Source organism: Trachurus trachurus (genome assembly GCF_905171665.1).
Source record: "Trachurus trachurus genome assembly, chromosome: 1".
Classification (NCBI taxonomy): Eukaryota; Metazoa; Chordata; class Actinopteri; order Carangiformes; family Carangidae; genus Trachurus; species Trachurus trachurus.
In genome coordinates this window covers 28,770,460-28,788,386 of record NC_139891.1, presented here as the reverse complement: position 1 = coordinate 28,788,386, position 17,927 = coordinate 28,770,460, and positions in this window count along the sequence as shown.

The following is a 17,927-nucleotide window of genomic DNA, read 5'->3' as shown; positions in this document are numbered from 1 at the left end:
CAGTGAAAGACGACAATTCAAAAACTACAGAGGGGGATTTTTTCTTTCTTTAATGAAGGGAAGCAGACACAAAAAGACTTCAGCTTTTATGTCAGCTGCGGGGGAGTAAAAATTGTAGAATTAAATATTATTTGACAGAACATTATGAATGGAAATCGAAGTCTTTGCTATTCTTCAGCTTTAAGGGTTTTTAAACACAACAGAAATCCATATTATCTCACTGTAAGTCAAATACAGCAGTGTATGCAGGCAGTGAGTTTTATTACCTTGAAAGCAGGCAGGCTATACACTCTGTCTAGATTATTATTGTGATATATATATTTCTTTACAACATGAAACAAGCAGAGAACAAAACACAGAAGAAACATGGAGGAAACAAACAAACATCAGGATGACATGAATTTGATGTAAACGATGGTGTTGAACCTGCCAGGCATCGCTCTCTGCAGAACCTCCACCAGTGCCTTGGGTGGAAAACATCAAAAAACAAAACAAACAACAAAACCAGGTACCTGTTGTAAGCCAGGTAAATCATTTGGGACCAACCAGCCACTGATGCTTTACTCCTTCAACCCCCAGTACATCTGGTGGTCGAGTGGTAACAGAGATTTCTGTATAGCCTATGCCAGTGGTTCTCAAACTTTTTTTAAATCAAGGACCCCTAAATTGACACAAATCAGACCATGGACCCCCATTGGACAGAATTTTGAAGCAAATACACAAATATTGGTTATGAGACTGAAGAACATTACATTTTTAGTCAATGTATGTTCCAATTAGGGCCAATGGCAGGAATCTTTGGAAATATTGTAGAGAAATTTCTGGAAAATAGAAGAAACTGGTAAAACTTCTTTAAAGGGACAACGAGGAGTTTCTATTTGGTTATAAAAAAAAGTCTCACGTTAATGTGGATGAATCTACGCTACCCACACTTGTTAATGGGCCCATTTTCGATAAATATATCGTTTTGTCTCTATCGTTATTTTGTTATTATCAGTGGTGGCGGAAATGCTGGTCGAGCCGACCAGCGTTTCCTTACTTTCAGTTTCGTGGCGAGACATGAGAATAAGGCAGCCGAATCGCCGTTTATGGTCGGAACTACGACGGTATGTGATCGTCTTCGAACCTCTGACTTTAATTCTTGATGAATGAAAACATGAGTCCGTCTTGCGCCGGTCAAAGAAATGTACGGTGCGCGTGGAGGCTCATAAATGTAGTGTGAAAACGCTTCGCTTTTCCAAAACTCCTCGTTGTCCCTTTAAAAAAGTAAAATAAAAAAATCTAGAAAAAGTGGTAAAATTTCTAATTATATATTTATATATAAATGTTAAAAATAATAATAATTTAAAAAAAAAACTTTAAAAATTCTAGAAAAAAGTTGGGGACCCCCTCAAGGACCCTGGGGGTCCCCAAACCCCACTTTGAAAACCACCGGCCTATGCTTCCCGTTGCTGATGATGCCCGAGGTGTTGCCTGCCTGCCTGGCCTCCAACTCCTCAGCTGCAAACAGAATCGGCCTCCTCAGCCAGATCTTTACTGTAAAATACCTTGATGTTTCTAGATGTTGAAGAGCTGAAGAAGGAGAAGGAGAAGACCTGGCATCCCACCTAAAAGCCCTCCAGCCATGCAGCCTCTCATACCCATCCAACAGGTCAGAGGACTCTTTCCTCTCAGGCAGCCTCTATAACCTCTCCTCCTCCTCCTCCTCCTCATGGGGGATCCTGATTTATATGAATGGGATGTTCTTTGGAGCACATCACTTTTATCTACAGCCAGAGTGTTGCAGAGGTTATCTCCTGCAGGAACTGAAGCTATACCTTCTCTTTCCCATCTGCAAGATTCGCTGAATCTGTCAGGCGGAGACCTTTTGGCGCTTTCTCCCTGTATGCCTGCCTGGCGAATAGATGAAGTGCCTGCTGTTTGTATTCTGTCCTGTATCTGTCCAAAACGTTCGGTGAGTTCCCTCAGCGTGGGGTCATCTTGCCACCATCTGCAGCTCTTCATGGTGGCCTTCAACCAGAGGAGAGGGGCCTCAACCTCACCCCAGGCCTGCATGCTAATAACTTCTGCCTGGACTCTGCCACCAACCTTGTGACGTCTCGGTGTGTCGATTGCCTCGCTGACCTCCGTTTGCTCCTTCAGCTGCGTCCCTGTTCACAGGGGAGGTGTGTGCAGCTCTCACCACCAGCTGGTCAATGGACCTCATCTCCAGGACCAGAGGCTTATCGTCCTCTCCTCACTTACTTATACCCCTAAGCAGATAGATCGAAGTGGGGGATCTGCAGGGCGTACAGTACTTTCCTAAAACACTTTTCTCTGAAAACAATCTTGGCAGCTGCAGCCACTCTCTGATGTAGGAGTTTGAAAGTCGATCCTTCCTGCATCCTGCTGCTGAGGAGGGGATTTCGGAGGGGTCAAAACGCTACAGCACCCTACACTTGCAGCATGCAGAACAACTTTTTTTTTTTGTTAGACTGACTCATTCAGGCTTGGTGTGGCTTTCATCAGGATAACATTTCAACAAAGTAGGTGTGAGAGAAAAAAAAAAAAAAGAACTGAATAAAATTATCCATTTACATATCAGCCAGTTGGGCTTCTTTTAATTTTATCTATTCTATTAAAGGAATAGTTCACCAAAAAATTAAATTCAGTCATTATTGACTCACCCTCATGCTGATGAATACTCTGGAGTAGTTTTTTATTCCTCAAAGTGCATCTGGAGACCCGGGAGGCCGGTTCGTAGTCCAACGAAATCCTTATATGAGAGTCAATAGCGCCTGCATTGAATTTGCCTGGGGCGCGTTTTCACATTCACGTGCATGAACATCAGAGCGCAATACAGGACTGTTTAGGCTGTAAAAATGTACTAAATGACGTTGTTTCGAGTAAACTCTGGACTATATCCCTTCAGGACACTTGGATTGCAGTGGACGAGCAGTAAGGAGGAAGATTACAAGGTTTTTGTAGTTTTATGGACATTTTTGTGTTGGGCGCCACTGACTCTCATATAAGCATTTCGTTGGACTACGAACCGGCCTCCCGGGTCTCTAGATGCACTTTGAGGAATAAAAAATTACTCTGGAGTATTCATCAGCATGAGGGTGAGTCAATAATGAATGATGACTGAATTTCATTTTTTGGTCAACTATTCCTTTAATGCCATAGACATAAAATACTGTATAATGAGATGCAATATAAAAAGTACATCGACACATAACTAAATAAACAACCTGACCTTACTGAGCAATATGTTGGAACCACTTCCCGTCGTTGGTGCGTGGCGACTTAGTAACACCACACTTGTACTTGGCAAGGAGCAGGCTGTGGTCAGTCCTCGCCAGGCCATCTGAGCTCCTCTCGCCATCTGCTCGTCCGAGAGGAGCTCTGCCGTGAAAGACCGTGGACAAGCAGAGGAATCTCTTTCCCTACGCCTACGGTAAAGATGGTGCCGGTTGCTTCTGAGAGAGACAGACAGACTTTATAGCCCACACGTTCACAAGCTCATCGAGTAGCCGTCTTGATGGGCCTGCTGCTGTCTGGAGCATTAGTTGTGATGTTGCCCATGTCGCCTCTCAATGGCAGTTTCATCCGTCTTGCTGCAAAGTAAGAGAGAGGAGGAAGATTGCATGCAGATCCCATCGTGATGCCTCTTCTTAGCTGTTAGTCTACGTACTTGCCAGCCCATAGGGCCCCATTGTGAACCCGGAAATGTTGAGTACCCCAAAGTTTTATGTTAGAAATAGATAGTATGGGTCCCCAGTATTCAGAAACTGCCGGATGCTAACTTATATATATTGGGAAATTAGCATAATTGACATAATTAGCATTAATTAGCATAATTGCCTATATGGGCAATATTTCAACAAAATTGACTTGGCTGATCTGGGCAATATTGGAGTGGTTTTAGGGGTTATTGATGATGCTGAATCCATTTCTGACATTTTCAAAATTCAAAATGGCTGTCTGAACCGGAAGTGACCAGATTTTAACCGCCAGTGGGCCGATTTTGATGGATTTCAAAATCTGGTCATCGGTTTAGACAGCCATTTTGAATTTTGAAAATGTCAGAAATGGATTCAGCATCATCAATAACCCCTAAAACCACTCCAATATTGCCCAGATCAGCCAAGTCAATTTTGTTGAAATATTGCCCATATATGCAATTATGCTAATTTATGCTAATTATGTATGTTATGCTAATTGTCCAATATCTATAAGTTAGCATCCGGCAGTTTCTGAATACTGGGGACCCATACTATCTATTTCTAACATAAAACTTTGGGGTACTCAACATTTCCGGGTACTCATTGTTGGCAAGTAGACTATGTTGCCAACTTGAGGTGAAAACCTGGTATAGGTCCGACACATTCAAATGTCCTTGAAGTGTTTTATAAGGAAGTTGGTCGTCTTCTCTGGCACCTTGTCCTTCATAATGAACTGCACTGGCTCTGTCTGTCTGATTGATGGGATGTGTTGATTTTTTCATGCAGCTCTGATGAGGTTCAACAGGATTTTCAGGAGGACGCCCTGCTGAGGGAGGCTCTTGTAGAGCTTGTACAGTGTGGTATAGTGTGGTATATCCCATCGAGGCTTGGAGTTCCTGCTGCTCTTGCCTTTTGTGACGACCTCTGTCACCTCGGGAGCTGAGCCATATGATGTGGAAAAACAGATTACAACAGAGCACATCATGGTGACAGATGCTTACGTAGGTGATAGATGGAAGGACAAATGAAACAGATGTAATTGACAAGTGGGAGTGAGAAGTTATGAGTGTTTACAGTATGTGCTTGAGAGGGTTTTTTTTTTATTTAAACACTTTTTTCCAGAAATATTAATTTTTTTCCCCTAAAATTCTATACATTTTCCAAAAATTCACACCATTGGCCCTAATTTGAATGTCTAAAAAAGTAACATTATTCAGTCTCAGAACAAATATTTGTGTATTTATGGTGTTTGTTTCAGAATTGTGTCCAGTGGGGGTCTAATTTGTGTCAGTTCAGGGGTCTTTGATGTAAAAAAGTTAGAAAACTATTGATCTACGGGATGCCTTTATTTTTAAATGACCTGTAAGGTGTCTGCTGTTAGGGTTTTTCCCACAGACACTCTGCAGCGGAAAACTCACGTATCATTGAAAAACTTCAAACATACTCAGGTTTCAGCCACACTTTTACTTTGATTATTCATAACGTTGTGTGGCTTTAAGATCTGTCACACATATGTGAGCAGAAATGTCACATCTTAGAGCCAAACCTACTTTTTTTTTTTTTTTTAGGAGGAAAAATATACCCTGGGATGTTTTCCCATTCTCTTCGCCACCAGACATCACAGAGCTGTTCTGGTCAGTGGGTAAGTGATAACACGGCTGCTTTAGCTTGACTTGGCCCCCTGTTCCATATCAATCTCAGGAAATCCGTTTCTCCAAATGACTTTTGCTCTTTGTTGAGCGAACTGCAGAAACATTTTTTATATTGAGAAAAGCTGAAGCGTTGAAAAATGTCAAGGATATATATTTTTTGAACTCCTAAAACGATGACAAGCCCATGATCTATATGCCCTATACATTATAATAGTTTTTGGTTGTTGTAGCTGCTCCTTCTGTCCATTCTAGCTGCAAAGAAATCCATTTTAGACTATGTAGTAGAAATAATTCAGCTGAAACTAATAGGACATTTCTGTAATCTGTGTTATACAGGTGCTTTGGGGCTGAGATACAATGTTTCAGTCTGAGTCTTACTCTTTGAGTTATCCCTCAGCTGCAGATCTGCAGGTAACGCTGTCTGTGGATATACAAGGAGAATTTCATATTAAAAACTCTGTAACTTTGCAAGACACCCAATTTACTGGCTGAGCTTAAAAGGAGCTATTTGTAAAGTTTTCTCTGCCACTGCTCAATGCAGTTCCTTGTGCGGGAGACGTGTGAGGTATGTGATTGATGCTTGAAAAGAGCTGTGGCCATTGTTACATCTAAAAGAAAAGATGTTAAAACACATCATCTTCTGAGCTGCAGCACATCTTCAGGGCAGATCACAGTGAGTCGCTGTTTGAAAGTGACGAGACAAGCTAGCTGGTTAGCATGTTCACTTCAAGTGGAAGAAGGAATGAAGTCTGATACTGAACTCACACTGTTTCTTCTATACTTGTATGTAAACAGCTACTAATAGTAACACTGGAGATGTAGTAAAACTTACACATAGGCTTTTCTCCATATTTTTCTTTATACAAAATGGGAAGTGTGGGTTGCGTCCCCCAACACTTAGACTGAAATTACTTTAGGGATAGAGGAGGATCACTTTGTCCAGTTCAGTTTTAATGTAAGATTCACAGCCTGAATATGTGATTTGTTCTTTTACTCCCTAAGATCCAGAGAGCACATTACCATTCAGAGGCAGCTCGATATGTTTATGTATGTAAGACAAAATCCCTTTCTTACTGCCTTTAGTTCTATTAGTATCCTCACAACATCGCCCACTCAACTACAGTTGTTCATTTTGGTACAAAACAACCGATACAACCACTGGAAATAAATAAATAGGCTAAATAAATAAATAAATAGCTCAACAGCAGCTTACTATTATTTTAAATAATAATCATCTATGACTTTGAATTTCTTTCAACCAGAGCTGCAAACAACGTCCTTCTCTCCGCCCATACGGAGCCTCTTTGATATACAACAGTTGCTGAACTGAAAGCTACTTGAATGTACAAAATGGGCACGTCACTTCTGTTTTAGGACAGACTTCAACAAAAACAGTGGAGCCGTCCTTTAATGGACTGTGACAGTGGAGCGATGACAGGAAATAAGAGGAGAGAGAGAGTGATGGAGAGTGACATGCGACAAAGGTTTCTAGTCACACTGATACGTACAGCCTCCAAACCTCGGCCCTTTTCACAAATTAAGGTCAGTAGCAACAGTGCCTACAGTGGGTCAAACACAAGGCCAGGATTTAACATATTATGGGACCTCAGGCGGGGAAATAAGAGGCTGGGTGCAGAGTGTATGTATACAACTGGGAACCTGTCACTCACTGTCAATGTACACGCGATGGCAGTAACATTATATTTAGCCTGGAGTGCCACATCCAGCCAGTCTATTGAGCGCACTTCCCACATGGTGGTAGCAATAAAGCAGCAGTTATTGTGTATTAAATCAATGAGACAAATACTGTATGCCATTTTAAAGCTTTGTTATTTATGAAAGTTTACCTTGCTGCAACTGTTTGTGTAGAATAATCAATTTCATCCACAGCTTTTTGCTTTTTCGTTGCACTTTTTCCCCCTACTGCTATATTGTTTAGGTTTCTGGCTCTGGAAGGTGACACCCCAGCACAAAATCCTGGCCACTAATCTCTTATAGGTTTTGGTTGTTGTTGTTCCTTTTCCCTAGGACAATACCATACAGTATATGTTCAAAAAACACTAGGCGGATTAGGTTTAGGGATATTTTACTGCACCGGGTTTGTGAATCTGCACAAATGATTTCATGTTGAGTCAGGTGGTGGAGGTGCAGATGGGGCTCTTCAAGACAAGGCAGGTTGGATTTTGACAAACTGATAATGAAACAGCAATCTCCGGGAGTTATCAGGGGGAGAACATCAGCAAAGCCCCATGCACTCGGTAAAGGTGAAACACTACAATGTAATCTTTGACTGCGCTTTCATCCCTGATCAGGACGAGCAGTTTAGAAATTGGATAGATTAAAAGATTTAAGTTTCAGGGTGGATTTTTTTGAGGGGAGGTGAACATGCAACAATAAAACTCTTTAATCTGAACAAAAGTGGCGACGGTTGGTCGTGTTGTCGGTTTGAATTTCTGGTCCATATACAAATCTCTATATCACCTACAACTATACCTGCCTGTTAAGTTTAGGATTCACTCAAATCCACAAAAACAATCACAACACTATGTTTTCTCATGGGCTCTGGTTTGTGAAACAAACTACTGATGCTACATTGAGATCAGATGAAAAATACTTCATAATACATAATAAACCAATGTAAAAAGTAAGAAAATAAATAGTGTGATGTAATCAGTGGTGGTGGTACACTTGAGTATTTCAATTTTATAATATACTAGATTTATTTGACTTCCCAAATTTAGATTCCTTTTACACAAAGTTGTGTCAAAAAGATTTCAACCCTTGTTCTTCTGAGACAGCCTCATTCACACGGCTCCTCTGAGGCCGTTACAGAAAAGAAAAGAGAGATTAAAGAAAAAATGGAAACAGATGTGTTTATTAGAGAACTTATTTGCTCCCCCCCCCCCAACCACCCAGATCTATCTGATGGAGACATTTCGCAAGGGCCCGACCCATAGTTTTGGAAACAATCTGGATTTAATTCATGGGTCTAATACACAAAGAACAGACTGACTACACCTTGACCTATTACTTAAAGTGTATGTGCATAATTTAGTCTACAGGAGTTACAGCGTCCAGCTTGCAAAAACCTGCACTTATAATTCTGATACTTATATGATACGTAGCCTATGTGTGTTTTTACATTCTTATACTGTCACTTTTACTTTTACAAAGAGCACACTCAACTTGAACATCACTTTTGTCATAGACTTCTCGTTTTGCCGCAACAATTTCACACCTAATTTCTCTACATCCAGTCCTCATTGTCATCAGTGTTGGTGAGACATCTTCCCCCAAATCTGCCTCCTATATATAGGTTAATGTAAAGATGGTCACCACAGGAGGGCGCTCTACTCCACTATTTCTGATGAATTGTTATCTTATTATCATCTGGCTTTTCGAGAGTCCCTCCCCTCTTTCTAATTACACACACACACACGTACACACACACATAACCACATGTGGATGCTTGAGCTCGCTATAAAAGCTCTGTGCTCCCTCTGTGTGTGTGTTTTTCTTCTTTCCTTTTTCATCAAAGCACATCATACCTTTTACAGTCAAAATGAGCACAATGGGGAGGCTGAGGACTGGGTAGAGCCAGGAAGTGCATGAAAGAGGGAGAGGGAGAGAGAAAGAAAGAAAGAGGCAGGAGAGGTGAGCGAGGGAGGAAGGGCAGCAACCACAGCTTATAGAAAAAGCAACCTGAAGAGAGACCATTAGCATCTGTCAAGTGAGCATGACCACTTGTGTGTGTGTGTTTGTGAGATGGGACATCTTCACAATCAACCTCTTCTAGAGCGGACAAAGAGGCCAGCGGGGACGGAAGAGGAGAAGACGGATGATACGTTAGTCAAAGAAGCAATCAGGGAGAGACGGGCGAAGGTCAAGGAGGACGGAGGGTCAGAGACCTGTGATGGAGCAGGATGTGCGACACACTGGAGACTGAAGGAGCGCACCTCGACAACAGAAAGAGAGGGGTTGTAATGTGACAGTTATAGTGGTTCAATAAACATTTTCTCAGCTGTCACACACATAAAAGCAAACACACACACACACGCACGTACACATATACACGCACAGAGGAGCTCCCATTTTTATAACCTGCTCAGACAGTCGTGTTATTGCTCTCCTAATCATGCGTGAGATTAGGTGGCAACACACAAGCAAAAGCCTGCTGTTGACACGTCCTATGCCATTTCATCTCACACACACGCACACACTCTCTGTTTTAACTGGTCCTCCGGTGAATAGAAACTAATTTGCTTTCAGGCCAAACAGAGGAATGAATAAGTATGGTTTATCACTGTTTAACTGTAAGGGTGGGGGGGCGGGAAGGGAACAGAGACGTAACCGTGAAAGGGATAAAAGTTTTTCCGAGTCGTGGAAGTGTAACAGATAAGCAAGAACAAAGAATAAATTGATGGCAATTTAGCAAGAGAGGAGCTTTGCCGGCTACCTCTTTCTGGTCTGCTTCTTTGTTTAAAAGGAACTTCTGGGAGGATGAGGGGTTTGACTCGGATGAAAAGGAGAGCTGGAGTGAATCTCAGCTGTGGAGACGAGAAGGAGGAGGAGGAGGAGAAGGAAGTCTCACTCTCAACCGTTTCCCATCGTCTGCGCACTGAAATGGTTTTGTTTATCACAATTCTTTGGGCTGTAAATATACCACACATGATCTGAGCTGTGCTGCTGACTGTGGTTTCCATGTGTTTGCTGCCGAGGTCGACTGAGATCTCAGACCAAACACTTCATGTAAGAACATTTCCAGAATCCAAATTTGTCTTGGTCTTGGTTTTGGAGCAGAGACGTTCTGTACTCAAAGGTGATAAAGAGACACAACATTAGCACACAACAGGTAATGCATAGTATCTATCATCCTCATACACACCATAGTGTATTGTGATGCCAAGGTGTAGTCTACAATACTACAATAAGAAATGATTAATCTTAGCTGCATTAATCAAGATTTTTTTTATGTTGAAATGGGTCACAGATGTGATAAAGAGTCATTACCAGACTTTCCAACATCAGCTCTACAAAGCATTTTGAGCTGATTGTTTTGATTTTATAGACCACCACAACAAAATACATAAAATCAAAAATAGAAAAAGAAAAAAAAAAGCTGTGATGATTTCCCTCAGGAGGTTGTGGAGACCAAAACAAAACTAAAAAGAAGGTGAATATTGAACTTGCATCACATGAACACAAACATGACTCGAAATGAATGATGTGATATTTTCCCTTTGACAGCCTCTTCCTCTTAATCTTACATTAATGATGTGCTGCGTTGGCCCTAAATTAAAAACTAAATAATTACAGGTTTAATCGTTTGAACACTTTGAATATTGGAAGTTTTTAAGTGCAGACACTAATGTAATGTAATGTGTCTTCCTCCCAATAGACTGTTACAGTAATAAAGATGAACACGACATCCTGGACAACATCAGCCATAGGTTTTGAAGCCCCGACTGACCTGTCACCATCTCATTTTGCCTACCTGGCTAATCCAAAAATGTCCTACGAGGAGGGTCACGTATGGAGCCCAGGCTTCGGTACATGCTGGTTTTTAGCTCATGTAACTGTCACTCAAAGCAGCACGGAGTCAATTATAGCCTACTGAACTTGGAGCCTTAATAGAATTTGAAGGAGTGAGCTTTACAAGAAAACAACCCACATACACTCGTCACGAGGGAGCAAATTAATACCAGTCTGTGAACGCTGGTTGGGCATTTTAAAGGGGGAGCTACAGTATGCAAGATTTTTACCTTAATTAAACAGCTTCAGAGTAATTGTGATGGTTAAATGACTTGTTACAGGGAGAATGGAGGCTCTCTGACTTCCACCTATAGCGTTGTGGCCAAAAACCAAAGATCAGCGCTTCTGACCGGGTGTCCCATGACTGCCGTCTCGACTGCTTTACGGCACTAATACACCAACACGCCCAGTAATCCATAATCTCTTGTTAATGTTACCCACCTACGCTGCCCATTCGCAAGCTTCATTGAAAACAAATGCACATGGCCAGGGGGGAGAGGGAGGACGAGGGTTAGCTGTGAGTTTTTACAACAGTGAAAATATGCATTTGAAACTATAGGAGGAGCTCCGTTGAGGAAAAAAATCATCAATCATGTTGTAACTAAGATATCCGCTGGAAAAATGTTTTTTTCATGGACCGTTTATTGAGTCACTGAGCTATTAAAGTTAAACTGGTAACGGATAGCCCTGCCAATTTACGATAACCATGACTAATTACATAAACATGCACACAGAAATAGTTCTGTTGGTCCAATCATTGGTTTTATAGACTTTACAAACATCAGATTAGTCTAAAATGTGATGTAGTGATGTGAAAAATTTGATATATATAGCGAAACTATCATCCATCAGTATTGTTCTCATGCTGGTTTTTCAGGCTTTTTTATTCTTCTGCAAATGGTCGATGAGCTGACAGACAAATGAATTTACCTTTGAGGAATTAATAAAGTAATTCATATTCGTATTTGTACTAGTTAATGATGCTCCTACATACTTCTAATAAAGTCAGTATCAGTGTTGACATTTTTGTTTGTTAACAAGCCATTTCTTGGCATTGTGCTGAAATGCAGGCGAAAGTGGATAAAGTCAGATATTGTCCAATGTTATTGAGTCTTTGTAAAGACACGAGCAGCAAGAACGTCATCAAACTGATCCAAACATATCCCTCAACTTCTATGATGGAGGCATGATGATGAGTGTTAAACTTTATAATTACAATATTTGGTTTTGTTGCTTATACAACTCAAAGTAATGCAACAAGGCCATGGGAGAGCGTGGCAGGCTGCAATGTCAAGGTCAAAATCTTTAGAAGATAGCTACAGATGCAGATGGATCATAATTTATACCGAGGAGTTTTTATGTAACAAACTCAGCTGTGATGATGTGCGATGACACCCTATGAGTGTTAGCCTTGTTATACAGCGGGGAAAATAAGTATTGAACGCGTCAACATTTTTCTCAGAAAATATATTTCTAATAGAGCTATTGACATGAAATTTTCACCAGATGTCGGCATCAACACAAGTAATGCACACATACAAAGAAATCCGAACATTAATGTCCATAAATTAAGTTATGTGTAATAAAGTGAAATGACACAGGGAATAAGTATTGAACACATGAAGAAAAGGAGGGGCAAAAAGGTATGGAAAGCCAAGAAAGCAGCTGGAGTTTGTCAGTATTTAGAATGTAATCCTGTCTCCTATCAGTGCAAAGTAATATCTGCTGGTTTAGTCCTGATTGATGCCTTTTAAAAAGGTTTCTCACCACCAAGGTGTCAGACAATAAGAATTGCATGGTGGGCAATGGCAAAGAGCTGTCTAAGAGCTGTCTAAAGACCTACGCAGCCAAAGATTTCAAACAGAAGAGTCAAAACAATAATCAGAAGGGTTCCCTAACAGTCCAGGACACTGGTGGAGAGCTTCAGAAAGATCTGGAATCAGCAGGTACAGTTGTTTCAGAGAAAACAATAAGTAATGCACTCAACCATCATGGCCTCCATGCACACACACCATGCAAGCCATGGCAGTTGAGTGCATTACTTATTGTTTTCTCTGAAACAACTGTACCTGCTGATCCCAGGTCTGTCTGAAGCTCTCCACCAGTGTCCTGGACTGTTAGGGAACCCTTCTGATTATTGTTTTGACTCCTGTTTTGCAATAGTAAGGTTGTGTAGGTCTTTAGACAGCTCTTAGACAGCCCTTTGCCATTGCCCACCATGCAATTCTTATTGTCTGACACCTTGGTGGTGAGAAACCTTTTTAAAAGGCATCAATCAGGACTAAACCAGCAGATATTACTTTGCACTGATAGGAGACAGGATTACATTCTAAATACTGACAAACTCCAGCTGTTTTCTTGGCTTTCCATACCTTTTTGCCCCTCCTTTTCTTCATGTGTTCAATACTTATTCCCTGTGTCATTTCACTTTATTACACATAACTTAATTTATGGACATTAATGTTCGGATTTCTTTGTATGTGTGCATTACTTGTGTTGATGCCAACATCTGGTGAAAATTTCATGTCAATAGCTCTATTAGAAATATATTTTCTGAGAAAAATGTTGACGCGTTCAATACTTATTTTCCCCGCTGTATATCTGGTATTGTTTCTTTTTTCTTCTCCACATACAGTCGGGTTCAGAGGGTAAAGAGATAAACTGGCCTCCTCCTATTAACATGTAGGAGTTAGCAGCTGTTCTCGCTGTGTTACATATGAAAAGTAGTCATCAACATCGGCATTTTATCGACTATAACCTATAATAGAACCCACACAGTGACAGACCTTTACACACACACACACCCGCAGAGTAGACACACGCACACACTCACTCACTCAGAGCTGAGCATTGGATGATGATAATCTCAGCCTGTGATGGCACTCACTGCCACAGTAATTTTATGAATCACTTCCAATTTCCCAGGCCTCTGACTCTGCGAGATAGGAGGCAGTTACCAAGAGAGAGAGAAAAAAGAAACGCTTACAGTTTTCTAAAAAAGTGTGCGTTATCCCCCCCAATTTTAATGTCCAATACTATCTGCGAGATGAGATAAGATAGATAGATAGATAGATAGATAGATAGATAGATAGATAGATAGATAGATAGATAGATAGATAGATAGATAGATAGATAGATAGATAGATAGATAGATAGAGGTTACACTCTCTTTCATCATTCAGCTGTGTGAAAGACGTAGGAAGCACACACTCTTGTTCAGTTTCTCTCTTTTGGTCTCAGTACCTTTTGCACATGCAGGTGAACAGTGATGTCTGAATATAATTACAAGTGCATAGTTACCTGTATGTATAATATTGTTTTATATATAGGTAGTTGGCAGCCGTTGGTTGATGAAAAACAGAATATCAGAAACAATGAACTTAAAGCAGAAGTAAGCGATCCGGTCATTTTGGCTAATGCTGCGTTCCAGGCAGGCTTTTGAAACCGTAAGTTACAGCTTCAAGTCACAACGTACGACTTTGTAGCGTTCCAGGCAACCCGCAACTCGCGTTTCTCCGACCTGTTACCTGTGAAAGTCACTATAACGGCCACTCGTAACTTCCGACCCGTGAACTCGCACCAGATCGAACTGGTACGACTTCACAGGTCGGAAAAACACGAATTACGGGCTGCCCTGAACGCACCATAACTTCTTGTCAGCCGATGGAGTTAGCTGCCCCCGCCCTCGTCATGGATCTATTGGTCCTCGTCCCTACGTCACCACATTCAGGCGCATCCCTTGGCTGCACACACAGCCCTGCATGCCGTTCTCTCTCCTCATTGGATAAAAACTGTAGGATACGATAAATGTTTTCTCCTCGGCTCAGAGCAGAGCAGAGTGACTGAGAGACCCATGTTTCGGTCCAAACACTCTATGTAAGTGATTGCTGTCGGAAGATATAACTATTTAAGACTTATATTAACACAAATATATCGCTTACTTCTGCTTTAAAGATGCGAAAATGGTTTATCAACCATTTGATCCACAACAACCATATTAAATACATATTTTACTGTGTGTTATTCTACATTAATACAGAGACCCAACAGGCAGCCTTTATCAGCAACATTTATCAATATAAAACTATTGTTTGTCTGCAGCAGCTGTGCAGATCTCATCTGCAAAGACTTCATCAGCGGACGGACACAGAGGTATTTTTTTTAATACTTCAGCGCAGTTGTTTTCAGAGGAGTGTGTGGGTTAGAATTATAGATTTGTTTATAGAAACCTAAGGACTGTTTCACACCCTGACTCTGACTCTGGAGCCACGACTCAAAGTTTGAAGCGAGAGCGTTTAAAAGAAATACTTCTACAGAGATTGAAAAGAAAAAAAAAAGTTTCTGTGTTGCCACTTCATTTCACTGAAAAATGGCTTTCAGCAGTGCCTGAAAGCCATTTTTCAGTTAACTAGATTTCCTGCTTGTTCTGACTGGATAGATTTGATGAATTAATCAATTTTTCATCCAAACACATTTGAGACAAATTGGTGAATTTGAAAGGCGGCGTGGACGAAAATGGATATTTTTTCACAGAAGTCCTCTTGGTACAGTAAACCCCCTTAAAGACATGATTGTAAAAACAAACCATTTTAAAAGGTTTCTGATTTAACATATTAAGTGTAATTACTTGATATTATTATTAGTAATAATAAAAACACCACAACTTTAGTTTATATCCTAAACTGAGTAGATCCACACACAGCCATCACTTCACATTTATAATGTTCATTAAGGGAGAGAAATAAACCTCCACCCACAGTGGAAATTATAAACAGGCTACCTTTCAGCTCAGTGCTTTGATACCTCAAACTACTGCCTCAGAAAAATGACAGAATCAGCAACTCTCTGACAGTGTGTGAAGAAAAAATGAATTAAAGCTTGCTCACAACAGACAGTATCCCAGCACGGTTAATCTGCTCATGCTTGGGAAATGGGTGGTTCTTAGCTTGTTGACATCAGGACTATTTCCAAGGCTGCAGGGATAATGCATTTTTGTAGGAAGTTAGCAACAGTTTGGTTCCTTTGACCAAAAGTCAATGGAATTTTTTTCAGTTACAGTCTTTGGAAAGCAGAGGCAGTGTTGTTAGCAACTGGCCTTTCTTTTTAAAAAACCATAACAGCTTAAAGGCCCCATGGCATGAAAAATGTGATTTTGGTTATTTGTTCATGCTTGGGGAGGTCTCTGGGCCACGTATATACTGTCCCATGCATCAAACTGGTCATAAACGGAGAAACACACACCGCCCATTTGTAGGAACATTCTATTTGAGACGAGCAGATAGCACTTCCTCCTTTCTGTGATGTCACACACAAGGTAACTCCGCCCACCGTGACCAGTTGTTATTTTTCAATTTCTATGAATGCAGCTTAGGTTTCAGTTACTTGCCTGTGATTGGCCCGACTACATGCCACTCTAAAACAGTCAGCCAATCAGAGGAGAGGTTCTCATTCTCTCTTCTGATTGGCCAAATGACCTGTGCCTGTTAGAACTCCAGAAAGAGGCAACAGAAAGGGGCAATATCGACGATATTAAGCAGATCACAGGTACTCAAAACCAATGATACATCTTGTTAGGGATATCAGCAGGTAAATAAACCCAGAGAAAAGTGCACAGCATGGGGCCTTTAAAGAAATCACAGCAGTAGCTAGTATTCAATCTTCTAGAATTAATTTGTAGCCATGGTTACCTATAAGTGTGACATCATTCACTCAGTGCCACACTTGAACAGCTTGAACATTCCGCTACTAACGTAAAAATCCGGAAACTTTCATAAATCGACCTGTCGATGAGGATGGTATTTATGTGGAGGTGGATTTGTCTCAGTGTTTTTTGTATGGATATATTTCAGTCTATAAATGAATTATCTGGATTCTTTGGTTAAAAGTAAAACAAAACAAAACAAAACTGCTAGCGTGAAATGCTAACATTCACTTATGGTGCACTACGTTTACCTCCTAACTTTATTCATATGGAGATACATTTGTGTCTTTATTATTCAATCAAAAAAAAAAGTTGATTTAAACAAAAATTATATTTTCAATCAAAACAAACTTCACTTCAATCAATCACAAAAAAAGTGTTTGAATGCAAAAAAATATTTGAGATGCAAAAAATTGCATTTGAACCCTTTTTTTCTTCGATTGAAGTGAGTTGTTATTTGATTGAAAATATCTTTTTTTGTTGAAATCAACTTTTTTTTGATTGAATAATAAAGACACAAATATCCTACCCATAATATGGCCCAAATACAAAAAAGATGACTTAAATCCAAAATAATATTTTCAATCAAAGTGCTCGAATGCAATTGGTCACCTTCGGAGGTGGTTTGGCTGATCAGATCACAATCCGTCCTTAATGTTACTTGTGGTGCGTTTACACTATCAGATTGCAATCGCATGAAAATACATGTTAATGCCAGGTATAAACAAGGTGTCTGTTGTAATGGAATGCAATGTAGGTTTAATCTTGTTGTAATGGTATGCATTGTAATGGTATGCATCATAACTCCTGAAGCACCCACCTGGTAAACTACCATGGCTTGTGTGGGCTGATGGCTAACGTGCTATCAAGTAATAAAGGCTCTCTGAGCTAGCTAGGCAATAACAGTTAACACTCACACAGAGACTTGGGCCTGGTTTCATCATCCCCTCCAGTCTTATAACTGTCTACAAACCTATTCCATTTAGTGGAGCAGTTTCTCGTTCAATGAGGTTGAACTCACCACCAAAGATTTGGCAGATTTATTTTTCCTCCTGCTGCTGTATCCACTGATCACTGAGTAATGGGACTTTTTTTTTTTCAACAAAGGCTTTTGACATTTCACTGTCGGAGAAAGCTCAGGTGTAGGTGAACACTGCGATGAGCGGCGGTGGCTGAAAAGCATTTAGCTGCTTAAGTTTCAAGGTCTTGATATTATTGCGCGTGCTGGCTCACTCTTCACAGTGTCATGGCTGACAGGGACACTTGAATAGCCATCAGTAATTTTATTAGTAACACCTGCTCTTTTCTTACAATGACACAGTCAAAATACTGGCTGTG